We start from the raw sequence: 12,928 nt of genomic DNA on the forward strand, positions 1-12,928 counted from the left end.
GAGGAGCAACTATTAAATTGTAATTCATAAGACAATGTTTTTTTTTTATATTTTCTATACATATACATATATTTCATATATATGTACATTAATCCATCTACTTATATATATAAAATATATATTTCTTTCTTGTATTAATTGTAGGAGTATTTTAGTCATTTCTATATTTTACGCATATTCATGTTTTTTAATATGATTGTAATTCTTCTTTTTTAATTTTTCTTATTTTTATAATTTTTTATTTTTTTTATGTAATATTTCTGTACATACAGTGTACAATAGTACACAGTTTGAAATTAGAGACATTGGGCTGATTCCCAAAAGCTCTAATAGGAGTGGTTGGGAATAGCCCAACAACTCTTTAAGAGTTGGTAAGCCTTATAAATAAGGGCTATATGAGCCCATTGTAAAGAGTAATATAGAGAGGAGTTTTATCTTCTCAAATTTATTAAAACAGTGCATTTACTGCACTTCTTTTCTTTTGTGGTATAAAGCATTTGAATGCTATTTTATGCTATCATTTGAAGTATCAAATTATTTGAAAACTTGATTGTTTGCAAGGACTTTTTACATGGTATCAGAGTCGTTGGAAATTATTGAAGGAAAAAGATGATTGTTGAAGAAGATCGTGTGCCTCAAAAGGTGTGCACCTACCTTTCTCTTGATCCTCGACTTGGAGACTCCTTGCAATATATATCGAAAGAATCATACTACATCAAGTAAGCTCTAAAGACTCACTTGTGGTAAGATCCTCTGCACTTTATATTTTCTTTCTTCTCAAAATGGTGGAAAAAGACTCTCACTTCTCTCTTGGGTTCAAACTCAATGGCTCAAATTATCATGTTTGGGCCAGTAATATGAAAGCCCATATCAAGAGAAAAGGGCTTTGAGGATATGTCCAAGGACCAGAACCAGAACCAGAATCGGAACCAATGATTACCTTAGTAGAAAGAAGAGAAATAAAGATTCTTGAAGGTGAAGAGAGAATCAAAGCGCTTGAAGACTATCGTAAGAAACATGAGGAATGAGAGATGAGAAATTTTAAAATCCTATCATGGATCTTCTCATCCGTTGAAATAAGAATCAATGCCAACATTATCAAATTCAAAAAGGCCTCTTAAGCATTGCAATATCTTGAAAAAATGTATACTTTAAGAGACTTATCCCACAAGTACTATCTTCAAAAAAGGGCCTTGACCTTCCAACAAGGCGAAATGACTATCAGAGAGTATTTCGTGGAGTTGTCCACTATTTGGGATGAGATTGTCATGCTTGATCCCAAATGGAGTGGTGAAGCCATTGAGCTTAGGCATAAACAATTAGAAGATGATCACTTTTTCAACTTTTTAAATGGGCTTAGACCCGAATTTGAAAAATACGTTCCTCTCTTCTATCTGCCTTTACTTTCACTTCTCTTGAGGATGTAATTACTAAATTAAGTGGAGAAGATACTCGTATGGGTATAAGCAAAAATAACCCAAGTGTTCTTTCCATCCTTTGTTTCAACCGCGGATGGAACTTCTCTTGAAATCAAAGGAATTGAAAATCTTGAAAAACAAGATTTTTTTATTCTAAAAATTAGATTTATACCAAAATTAAACTTAAATTTGCTTTCAGTCTCTTAACTCTCGGACTATGGATGTGATATAAAACTTTCATCTGATAAATGTTGGATACAGGATCACCAGTCTGGGAGGTTGATTGGGAAAGACTCTAGGAAGGGAGATCTATATTATGTCGATTTCTTTCAAATTCCAAAAAATCCTTTTTGTAATATTGTCCAACATAAAGATATAATGTATGGCATAAAAGGCTTGGATATCCCAATATTGTTAAAATTTCTTATTTACCTTTTGTTAAATATTTTTGTAAAAGTGATTTCACTTGTAATGATTGTACTCTTAGAAAGATGAGAAGTTTATCTTTTAATCAAAGATCTATGTTTACAACAAGACTATTTGAAATTATCCATTCAAACGTATGGGGACCGACACCTGTTTTATCAAAATGGGGGTTTTCATATTATATAATTTTTGTTGACGATTACACTAGATATTGTTGGATATTTTTTCTTAAGCACAAATATGAGTTTTTTACGACATTCAAAACATATCATATGATGATCAAAAACCAATTTAATGGTGACTTGAAAATTCTTAGAACTAACTCTAGAGGAGAATTCCTATCAAATGAATTCAAAAGATATCTTGAGAGTTATGGTATTCTTCATCAAAATTTTTATCTGAAAATACCTCAACAAAATGGATTAGCCGAAAGAAAATACAGACATGTCATTGAAACTACTCGAACTTCTCATTTCACATAACATACCAAAAAAATTATAGGCCAAGGCGGCTCTCACATCTGTCTATCTCATAAATTAGCTTTCATTCAAAAATTTAAACAAAATTTCACCTTTTGAAATGTTGTACACAAAAAACCTGATTATAATAGGTTAAGAATTTTTGAATGCAAATGTTTTGTTCTTACGGACAAGAATGACAAGCTTTCCCCAAAAGTTATCACATGTGCTTTTCTTAGTTACTCAAAAACTCAAAAGGAGTTTCGATGTTATGATATTAAAAATGACAAATTATATGAGTCTAGAAATGTGAGTTTTTTGAAAAATGTTAGTGGTTTTAAAAAATGTGAACCTCATGAAGAAAATATGGATTATTCTTTTTTAATTGAGTTATTATCTAGAAATGATGATGCTAGTGATGATGAATTCTCACGTAATGACTCTAGTGATAATGAAGTTGAGAAAAATAACTCTTTACTACACCCATCTACCTACCAACCTATTGATGAAGAAACATCTAGAGATCCTATCACATATTCTCAGAGATAAAAATAATTTTAGAAGTGCAATAGAAAAATATAACGAATCTAGTGGAACTACCTCTTCAAATGAGGAAAATCCACAAAGAACTGAGAGAAATAGAAAAGTCCCTTCTAGGTTCATTTCTTATTATTCATTCACACCTAAACATAGAGCTTATCTTAGTGCTATTTACTCATACGTAGAACCCAAAAACTTTGAAGAAGCCAAAAAACATATTGAATGGATAAAAGCTATAAATAATGAACTTAGAGCTCTCAGAAAAGCGAAGACCTGGGAATTTCAAGATCTACCTAAGGGTAAGAAAACCATAGAGTGTAGATGGGTGTTTAAGGTCAAAACCAAAAGCGTTGGATATCTTGAAAGATATAAACTTTGTCTAGTAGCCAAAGGATATAGTAAAAAATACAAGATTGGCTATGAAAAAACATTTACCCCTGTTGCACGAATGTTTACTGGCAGATGCCTTATTACTATCGCTTCTATTAAAAAATAGAACATCTACCAAATGGATGTTAAAAATGCAATTTTAAATGATGATCTTAACAGAGAAGTGTATATGGATACTCCTCCAGGAATGAAGACTCCTAAAGGAAAAATACTTCATCTTTTAAAAACACTTTATAGACTAAAACAAGCCCCCAAGGCTTGATATGACAAATTTAACTCTATAATGTTGAAAAATGGCTTCTCCTCATGTTTTACTGACACCACTTTATTTGTCAGAAAATCCAACACATGAATAATAATATTGTTGTTATATGTCGATGATATACTAATAACTGGAAGCGATTCTAAAGGAATTAAGAGTATAAAATCTATTTTAAAAGATAAATTTGAAATGTCTGACTTAAGATTTCTGACCTACTTTCTGGGAATTGAAGTTGCATACTCATATAGAGGTTATTTTTTTATCTCAAACTAAATTAAATTTATGAAACTCCTGCCATAATATAAACCAAAATGAAAATTGATGATGGAATTCTTCTCAAAGATCCCACTCCTTATAGACAACTTGTAGGCTCTTTAATGTATCTGAGTATTACTAGACCAGATATTTCACATGCAGTTCATACTGCCAGTCAATTTTAACATGCACCAACATCCGTTCATATGAGCAATTCTGCGGATAATCAGATACATAAAGAAATCGTTGAATAAGGGAATATTGTTATCCTCTTCCTCTAAATTAAATTTAATAGCTTATACTGACTCTGATTGGGGAGGTGATCCAAATAACCGCCACTCAACCACTGACTTTTATGTGTTTTTAGGAGACTCACTAATGTCATGAAGATGTAAGAAATAACAAAAGGTATCGTTATCCTCTATCGAAGCTACCGAGCCATGACAACTACTACCATAGAGATTGTATGGATTCATCAACTACTAGAAGATATGAGAATTAATGTAGAAGGGCCCACCAAGCTATGCTGTGATAACAAGAGTGCAATTTATATTGTCAAAAAACACATATTTCATGAGCGGACCAAACACATCGAGATGGACTGCCACAATGTCCGAAAAGCATATCTGAAAGGAGTCATAGATCTTCCATATATAACTTCAGAATATCAGCTGGCAGATTTCTTCATCAAATCGTTGTGCTCTCTGCGATCCAACTTCCTTCTTGGCAAACTTTCTGTTATTATGCCCTAAGTTTGAGGGGGTGGGGGGTGTTAAATTGTAATTCATAAGACAATGTATTTTCTATATATAAAAGAAGATATATATATGTACATGTATCCATCTACTTATATATATAAAATATATATTTCTTTCTTGTATTAACTATAGGGGTATTTTAGTTATTTCTATATTTTACGCATATTCATGCTTTTGAATATGATTGTAATTCTTTCTTTTTAATTTTTCTTATTTTTGTAATTTTTTATTTTTATTTTTATTCTTTTTTTATGTAATATTTCTGTATACAGTCAGTAGCTGACAGTGTACAGTGTACAATAGTAGAGACGTTGGGCTGATTCCCAATAGCTCTAATAAGAGCCGTTGGGAATAGCCCAACGAATCTTTAAGAGTTGGTAAGCCTTATAAATAAGGGCTATGTGAGCCCATTGTAAAGAGTAATACAGAGAGGAGTTTTGCCTCCTCACATTTATTAAAACAGTGCATTTACTGCACTTCTTTCCTTTTATGGTGTAAAGCATTTGAATGCTATTTTATGCTATCATTTGAAGTATCAAGTTATTTGAAAACTTGATTGTTTGCAGAAACTTTTTACAATAACATGTGGAACATTATCGACCATTGGATAAAATAAATATCATATACTACTCAATATGATTCAACTGTATAAAACTTGTCACAATAATCATGTGAAAGATTACTCTTATACAAAATGCATGTGGATCATTGGATAATATAGATAAGTATTACACACTGCTCAATATGATTCAACTATATAAAACTTGTTGCGGTAATCATGTGGAAGATTACTCTCATACAAAATGCATGTGATGGTATGATCGCAAGGAATTCTACTAATCTGTCACTCTTCAAAAAAATATTTTGTACTCTTAAAATCAATATTGTAATCGTGTTTTCGGTCACATTCTTCGTAACAATGGTGGATGCAATGTACTACTTGCACGCATAAAAACAATAGAATGAATTGGTTACGATATTTATACTGAATAGTCAGTCATTGTTTTGTAAGACATTCCTAAGAAGTCAAACTCGTAATTACTTTTGTACATGTTTGTTAACTCATTTCATACATATTTGTTTATTTGGTATATGAATGTTATATGTATAATTGTGAAATATGTCTTTTTGTATATGCAATACTTGGGATTAGGCAAACCATCAAATTTCACACAGGCAGAACATGTTGATCATGTTTTGTTTTGTTTTTTGCGATATTTGTCGTGCATTTATGGAGTAACATTTTTTAGGATCATTTAATTGTAGTTAGGCATCAAATGATAAAGTTATATAAATGTGACAAAAAGATCGTTAGTGATGAGTGAAAGAAAATGTTGGTAGAGCTTGCGGCAATGAAAGTTGATGATCCATCTAAGCCAAAGGATGCACTTGCGCTTGTGGATGTAGAGACGACATTGGATAAAATGAAGTGTCGAATGGTGATGAGAGTTTACTTACAGTGGGCACTCATGGGTATTGTTTACTGATGGTTGTATATATAATAAGGCTTTGTAATGTTGAGATAATAAGCTCATTCATTGCATTCATTCCATTCTTTTATAAAATGAAATCGCTCATATATTGCATTCATTCTATTATTTCACAAAATAAAGTCTCTCATACACTACATTCATGACATTATTTTATAAAATGAATGAATAGTAATTTATTGCATTCATTTTATTCTTTCACAAAATGAAGTCGCTCATACATTGCATTCATTTCATTCTTTTATAAGAATATTATTTCTCAGTGCCTCTTTAACGGAGATAAAATATAGTATATGCATAGGTACATTCTTATCTTGGGGCTGATGAAAAGAAGAGGGGTTACATAATTGCAAGATTTTTCTAGCTCTTAAGTTGTGTAAGTTCTTCAAAGATCCTACTTGTCAATTTGTTCATGTTCAACCTCCTGCGTTCCAATTAAAACATCTTCCTGTTAGCGAAAAACATAATATAACATTTAAAAACCATATATCATAACTTGGACATGAAATCTCTTAAGAAAATGCTATAGAAAGGACCTATCATTGTAATAAATCTCCCTAAGCAAGATGTTCCTCAAAAGCGGGTTACCTATATAATTATTAAACTTATATGAGGTTAAGAATTTGGATCTCATATCACAATGCCAAGAAATACTTAGGGATAAAACTGTAACTCCAGCTAAAAAAAAGGCATCAACAACTATGAATAATGGTAAAACAAAATATATCATAAAACAGAAGAGGCAAGATATGGAAGAGCTACCTAAGCTTCTCCACAAACACAACCCAGATCAATATTGCAAATAGGACAATAGTCTACCTCCAAATCAATGAGCTTTTCATAAATGCACCTCCTATGCCCTAGTTCAAATTGAAAACAAAAGCATGTCAGAATCATCATACGATGTCATCTCCATTATTGCAATTACATAATAAAGAACATATCATGGAAACCAATCAGCTTCATTATTTAATCCAAGGCAAACTAATAATAAGCATAATGAACAAAGAAGGTTCATTATCCAATCAAAAGAAAAGTAATAATAAGCATGATGAACAAATCATGATTATAAATGACCAAGAAAGCACATGTACACTCACATATCCAATTTGATGATTTTTCACATCCAACTGTAACTTTAGTCAATTTGAGATCCAAGATGAATAATAGATAACAAGTGAGGAAGTTAAAATACATCTTTGTGGAGACTATGCTATTGCAATTTATATCCTAGACTTTTTTACTTCAAAATTATATTTTCCAAGACATCAGTCTGATCCTAAGATGGACAAAATATGTAACTGGATATAAAAAATCATTGTACCCAAGTACGTTTGATAGGATAACAAGCCATCCTCATGTTTCTTCTTATTAAGTACAGGCTTATGGCAATGTCTATAGAATGCCAACTTTCTATAAATGTGCCTAAATGTCTACAAACTGAGCAAATTATAGATATAATTTGTTTTCATATAATGGCTAAATAAATTCTTGGAGCCTTCAACTGAAACTTGTATCCAGATATCCCCTTAAGGGAGTGAATCACAACAACAACAACAACAACAACAACAACAATCGGGGTCGGCGATATGAACCAAAAAAAAAATCATTTTGGGTCCTCCACATGAATCCTTCTCCTCCAATCATTTCTATCCAATGTCATGTCCTCGGTGAGGTTCAAATTTCATCATTCAAAATGCAAGCCTAAGATTTAACAACTCAGTAGTTGAGAGTAAAAATACTGACCTGTAAGAACATCCACATGGGTTACTTGGACTGAGTTGAAAGCAAGAAAAATGAGTACCAAAATAAAAAGTTATTGAATATTAACATAGAGCAGTTGCTAATAGTGACGAGTTTACACTCAAAAATGGCTCTGCTATAGAAAAATGGCCAGAATACCCCTCTTGACTTCAAAAATGGGCTTGCTATAGTAGATGACCCTGTTCATTTTAAAAATGGCCCAACCATAACAACATGCCCAAAATAACCTTTGTACTTTTACACCTCCCTGCTATAGCACTTTAAGATTGTCTTTGCTATGAGAAAATGCCCCTATAAAAGAGCAACAACAACAAAGATCAATGATTGAAAATGCAAGAGTGAAGTTCACACTAATGTTGCAGCTACAAGAATTGTAGTAAACAAGATTCAAGGGCTTCCTTCAATGAATAATCAAGACATGATTGCTCTATAGACAAGCTTTGTACATAGCAAAAGCACATGTGAAGAGTGTTAACCAGTACTTTAAGCATTTTCAAATATATAACCTTCAAGAGTCCAAAACAACCTGCACTGCTTTAGCCCTTGTGCTCCTGCACTACACTATCTGCAAAGAGAAGAAACAACATTATAAGTAGAACAAAGTCAACAGTTTTCAAATTTTTAAAGTGTAATGAGTTACTAAGAGGTCTCATATTTTATTGTTAATGGAATTACAAACAATAGTGGCAAGAAACCAATGACAGTAATGTACCTATCTTCAAACTTCTTTTGGTGCAAGTTTTCCCAGAAGATATCACAAATGGCTTTTTCTTGCACCCATCAACTATCTTCCACCAATGCCTTGCTACAAGGATCCAATTCACTTAACAAATATCCATAAAACATGATTGTTAACAAGATAAAGGTCATAGAAACTAGTGCACAATCAAGAAACATAAGCATGCATCAATATAAGAAATATGACAAATAAACCGGTAATGAGCAAGATGCTCTACATTATGTCCCCTATTTTAATGCAAACAGCTGATCTTTTGTTCAAGAGAACAACAATTTCAAGTTTATAGCCATGTGAAACAAACACCAAAACCATGATCAAATGTGACAAGAAAAAAACAAATATTAATTGCACTTACACCCTAGGTAGCTACCAACAATTTTAAATAGATGAAACTGAACAATGAAAAAGTAATGCAAAGTACAAAAACCTTTCTGCATAAGATAGAAGCCTTTCATTATCACAAATGCATAGCAACGAGTAAGCATCACATAACTCTAATTTACCTGATCAGAAAGAAGTTAGAGAAAATGGTCTGCATCATCCTTCAATAAGCCCTTCTCTAAAATAACTTGTAATTTAGGACACTTAATTACAAAGGAGTTCAGGGAAGCACCTTATAGGAACCAAATTCTAAAAATTCATATCTTAAAATTCTACAAATTCAAATCTTGAAGGCCTAAGTAAGAATTTTCTGCCCACAAGGGCTCTGCTCATCTGTAGGAGCATCTTGTGAATGTCACCAAGTTGATGGGACATCACAAGTTTGAAACCCATGGGTGGCACCTCTTGCCACAAGGTCAAAGCTGGGTGTACCTCGAGGGTTTTACCAACCGAAGGCCAACAATGTGCAGCCAAGTGTAACAAGGAAAACCTACTCAATACTAAGAAAACCACCAGCATCAAAAACTTCAATGGTGCCGTTGTAGAATACACTGTTGAATTGCTGCTCATCTACCTCATACACAATAGGTCCCACAAGATCAAATGCTTCAGGTTGCAAGACAAAAAGATAACAGGTTCAACACGATGCACAACTAGAAATGGTCAGTAAAGAAAAACGATAGGGAAGATAGAAGCAATGCAACATGCATGTAACGTTGTTCGGTCGATGTGACCTACGTCCATGATCTCAAATCCATATTTTATTCATCTCTTTTTTCATGTATTTTATACAAACTGAGCCAAGAAAGATTAAGAGAATTTTTACAAGGTAAAAACGTTGATCTTGGATTTTTGAATTATCCAAAATAGCTAAGTCATCATGATGATGATGAGCCTTGCTATTATCCAAGAATTCTGATTTTGCCTTGGACGTTTTTTTTTTGTTCTCTTTGGCAACGTTGGCACTAGTTGCTTTTCTTGTTTCATTGTTTTCTTGAGAAACAATTTTGACTTTATTTCTTTCATTGGTAAGAATCTCATGAGATTCATTCTTGCCTGAAAGCTTTCATTGAGTCTTTCCAATGTGGGAGCTTGCCATAGCAAGCTCAAGCCTTGGCTTTGATGCTGTAATGAGGGCTGGCCTTTCCAATGAGAGAGCTTGCCATAGCAAGCTTATCCTTAGCCCTGCTGGCTGGATGAAGGCTGGCCTTTCCTAGATCAGAATCCTTTCCAACGTGGGAGCTTGCCATAGCAAGCTCATCCTTAGCCCTGCTGGCAGGATGAGTGCTGTTCTTTCCAAGAGCTGGGTTCCTTGCCATAGACAGGTCGTCCTTACCTGTGTGAAATCTTGCCCTGTCTTGAGAGAGCCTTCCTTGAGCAAAGATGGACTTGCCTTGATTGAGAGAAAACGAGTGAGCTGAGTTGTGATTGTGATCTCTTCCTTTATCTGTATGCAAAATCGTGTGAGCTGGATGGGAAGCCAAAACCATTTAGGGCCGACTCCCTCCTCGATCAACCCATCCTCTTCCGTTTCTGCGGCTCTCTCGTCGTCTCTTGCTTTGTTACCGTTTCTCTTTCTTTGAGAATCGCCTTTCTGATCGAGGTAAGTTTAGTCTGATTCTTCTTCTCGTTTTTCTTGTTTAGGTCTGGATTCTTGTAATTTTCAGTTTTTTTTTTGTGTTTATTGCTTGGAAATGGACGGAGATTGTGTTTCTTGCGTTTTGAGGCGTGCCATCGGAAGATATCAGGTTGATTTGTGTTCTATGATGCATAATAACGTGATTCTTGGATGACATATGGATCCCGTAACATTAAATTGTGTCGAATAACATAAAATTTTAAATGATGTCGAATAACATTAAAAAATTGACTGTCTTGATTGCTTTTGTGCATTTGTCTCGATTTTTAGCGTCGAAAGTAGAGGCTACGAATGAATAACAAGAGAATTTCTTTTCATCCTTTTAACAAGTCATCTTTGTTTAAATGGAAGCAGGGGAAGTGTTAACCGATGTTGTTGGTAGTGCATATTGTTGGGTTTCCTTCCTTTGCAGGACTCGTCTATTTAGTGTATAAATCTTTTGATAAGTGCTGATTTATGGTATGCTTTGGAATTGCTCATTATCATTATTTTATAGCAGTGCCTGTGGTTCTGCTAGCAAGGAGTGATTCTTCACTTTTTTGGGGCTGCTTTGTGTAGTTAGTTCTTCAGAATATTTGGTGAGGTCTTTCATCTTGTTACTTTTTGTTACACCTTTGTGTGTTTGTAAGACTTATGCCTTTTGGCCACTTTGTAAATTTTGTTTGAAGATAGTGGAAGGGACTGTTTTATCAATTGTCGTGGATGTACCTCACTTTAAGAAAACCACGTAAATCTTTGTGTGTTTCTTTAATTTTTTGTGGCTATATATATATTGCTTCCATTGATTTTCACTTGTGAGAAAGCTTGTTTTTCTAACCATCAGGTATCAGAGCTTGGTTAATCTAGTTTCAATTTGTTATATTTTGTGTGTGAAAATTATAGAAAGCAATGTTGAGCATATGATTAGCTTGAAAAATACAAATTGGATGACTTGAAAAACAAAAATGAAAGATCTTTTGGTTTGTAAAGATTTGGATGGACCCATAGAGGGTGATAGCAACAAACCAGAAGACATGAAAGATGACGAGTGAAAAAAGCTAGACCAAAAAGCTGTCGGTTTCATTCAGCAATGGATTGATGATAGTGTTTTTCATCATGTCTCTACAGAAAATTCAGCACATGGTATTTGAACCAAACTGGAGAGTCTTTATGATAGAAATACGACAGTGAATAAAGCTTTCCTATTTTGAAAGCTTGTGATTCTCAAATATAAAGCGAGTACTTCTATTGCAGAACATTTGATTGAGATTAAGAGCATTGTGAATCAGTTGACCACCATGAAAATTACCTTTGATGATGAGTTGCAAGTCTTGTTACTTCTTAGTTCACTTTCTGAAAGTTAAAAAACCTTGGTGGTCACAGTTAATAACTCTGCACCTGATGGAATGGTAACAATAAACCAAGTTACCTTCAATCTATTGAATGAAAAGACAAGAATAAAATCAGCAGGTCCTCACTCAGAGGCACTTGTGATGGAAAATCGGGAGAGAGGTAGAAGTAAGAGTAGGGCTTTGCACAATCGTGACAAATCTAGAGGCCATTCAAGCTCGAGTTCAAAGAAAGACGTTGAGTGCTATTATTATCACAAGAAAGAGCACATGAAACGGGAGCACAAAAAACTCAAGTTCAAAGAGCAGAACAAGGAGAAAAATTCGGAGGAAAAGCAAAATGATATAGTTGCAGTCACAGATGGTGAACTCATGATTATCTTTGATGATACTAGCATTAATTTAATTGGACAAGAGACAAATTGAGTAATTGATTCTGAAGCTTCATTTCATGTTACCTCGCAGGCTGATTTCTTTACTTCTTACTCGCAAGGTGATTTCAGGAATATTCGAATGAGAAATGAAGATGTGTAAAAAATTATCGATATAGGTGACATTTGCTTTGAAACAAATATTGGCTACAAATTGTTGCTTAAAGATGTGAGGCATGTACCAGATATTCGACTAAATTTAATCTCTGCTAGAAAGTTGGATGATGAAGGCTACAACAACAATTTCAGTGATGAAAGGTGAAAGCTATCCAAAGGTTCTCTAGTGTTAGCAAAAAGAAAGAAGAGTTGTTCTATTTACACTATGCAAGCAAAGATTTGCAAGGGTGTTGTGAATGCTGTGGAGAATGACACGTCCACCGATTTATGGCATAGAAGGCTTAGGCATATAAGTGAGAAATGATTGCAAAATTTGTTCAAGAAAGAGCTTCTAGCTGGGATAAAAGGTATAGTTTTTAAAATATGTGTTCATTGTTTTCATGGTAAAAAAAATAGAGTATCATTTCGTAGAAACATTGCATCTAGAAAATTTTATGTTCTAAATTTGGTACATTCTGATGAATGTGATCCTTTAAAGGTTAAGACACTTGGTGGTGCACTATATTTTGTTATTTTTATTGATGACCACTCT

Source organism: Nuphar pumila, chromosome 4, assembly GCF_984573655.1.
Source record: "Nuphar pumila chromosome 4, dmNupPumi1.hap1.1, whole genome shotgun sequence".
NCBI classification, from domain to species: Eukaryota; Viridiplantae; Streptophyta; class Magnoliopsida; order Nymphaeales; family Nymphaeaceae; genus Nuphar; species Nuphar pumila.